Source organism: Propithecus coquereli, unplaced genomic scaffold, assembly GCF_000956105.1.
Source record: "Propithecus coquereli isolate 6110/MARCELLA unplaced genomic scaffold, Pcoq_1.0 Scaffold109, whole genome shotgun sequence".
Taxonomy (NCBI): Eukaryota; Metazoa; Chordata; class Mammalia; order Primates; family Indriidae; genus Propithecus; species Propithecus coquereli.
The window spans coordinates 3,619,066-3,621,076 of NW_012134858.1; the positions used below are offsets into that span (position 1 = coordinate 3,619,066).

Sequence of the window (2,011 nt, forward strand, 5' to 3'; positions counted from 1 at the left end):
TCTCTCTCTCTCTTTTTTAAATCAATTGAAGACAGGAGTGAATGTACAAAACATACTTCTGGGAATAACTTGATTTCACCAGATACAGATTACAGAGCTGGTTCTTCATTTGAACTCTCTCCATCTGATAGCTCTGATGGAACATACATGTGGGATGAAGAGGGCTTGGAACCCATTGGAAATGTCCATCCGATTGGGAGCTATGAGTCTTCCGAAATGAACAGCATAGTATGTATGATTTATGTACTCTTGGAATATTTGTTTATATTACTATAAAGAGACTTATGATATTGATTGAATTTTTAAAAAATTTATGAATTAACTTTACTAGTTTGAGAAATGGGAATTCATATTTGTTAAGGGCCTATAAAATATCTGACCCTAGTGTATAATAAAGCATGGGGAATATATAACGATTGACTTAAATATACTCACACACATATATATACATATATTCATCATACATACATACATATGTACATACTGTATTGGTCAGTTTAAGCTATGCCAATGGTTCTCAAAGATGAGGAGGAGGGCAATGTCTAGAGACTTTTGATGGTCACGTTGACAGGCACTACTTGGCATCTAGTGGATAGAGGCCAAGGATGCTGCTTAACATCTTATATTGCACAAGACAGAGCCCACAGCAAAGAATTATCCAGCCTAAGACAGAAGTAGTGCCACTCTTGAGAGACCTTGGGCTAGGCTTTGTTGAGGTAACATTGATGTGCCAACTCTTAGTGGCTTAACACAGTAAAAGTTTATTTTTTACTCTTAGAAAGTCTATTGCAGGTCTGGACAGCTCTCAGGGGCAGCTGTCTTTAGTGATATTAGCAGCTTTGATTTTGGGGCTTGACCATCTTTTGAGGCCCCTTTTGCCACTGTGGTAGAGAGGGAGAGTGCCAGGGGATCTCACACATGCTATTACTTGTGTTGGCCTGCAAGTGGCACATGGCACTTTCAGTCACAATCTATTGATGAGAACTAATTATATGCTCCCACATAAGTAAGTACTAAGGGGTCAGGAAGTGTAATCTTCCTGACCCTTGAAGGCGACGGAACCAGGTATAGGTGCTAGAAGACCTACCATGCATTTATACGTGTGTATTTTAAGAAACATTGCAAATAATGTGGATAATATATGAGTAAAATGTAACTGGGGTGTTTAAAGTGACTCATTGTGAGTATTCAGTATATAAAATATTATTATCCAGTAGTTGTATGGGAAAATTGGCAGTCTTTGTGGACATATTAAGTTCCAAGTGGATTTCAGGTAATATAATTTTCTATACTCACATAAACCTGTGTCTTAAAAAAGATAGACATTGTTATGAGAGGCTTAAGTTGCATAAACGTGGAGAATGCACTCATTTAATTTAGAGAGAGCATCTTCATCTCGTTAGATAATGGAATTTAAGAAAAGATTATAGTTTAGGGCGTTAGGTGCTTTCTTACTAGGACTTTTAAAGTGAATATGATTGAAGTGCAAATTAACATTGTGTCCAACAGATGGCAGCAGTAAGCCACTTATTACCTGACATTTTTTAGAGGTTCACCATTTTCAGTTCATTGTTCCTGCTACTAATGACAAAATAGCCTTCTCTAGTAGAGTTCAGCGAGTGTATCTGGATTGACTATTAGTCCTTAAGATCCATGAGTTTCATCCTTGATCAATAGGCTTATGTATGTGGAATGGGAAGCCATCAAAGTTCATTTTGTGCTTTGGAACAAGATGATGTCTTAGTATCTTTCTCTTCTGATTTAAAGGGAAGACAGAAAGTCTGAGAAACGGAGGATTGATGGCAAAAGTTGAGAAGAGTGTATAGATCTCTTGCTGTGATTTACCATTTTTGCTCTGAAGTTCTGTGAATATTTTGCTTTGTATATTTTAAACTTATTTTATTAGTCGTATACCTGTTTAGAATTGTTTTTTGGTGAATTGGACTTTTGGTCGTTATTTAGTGATCTTCTCTATCCCTAGTTATGCTTTTTATCTTTAGACGTCTTTTTT

General features: G+C 36.5%; 1 protein-coding gene across 1 annotated transcript in view; it reads left to right on the forward strand.

Annotated features, from left to right (window-relative positions):
• LOC105813309 (serine-rich coiled-coil domain-containing protein 2) overlaps positions 1 to 2,011 on the forward strand; it is an 85,901-nt gene that overhangs the window by 82,135 nt on the left and 1,755 nt on the right. The gene's annotated exons all lie outside the window — the stretch shown is intronic.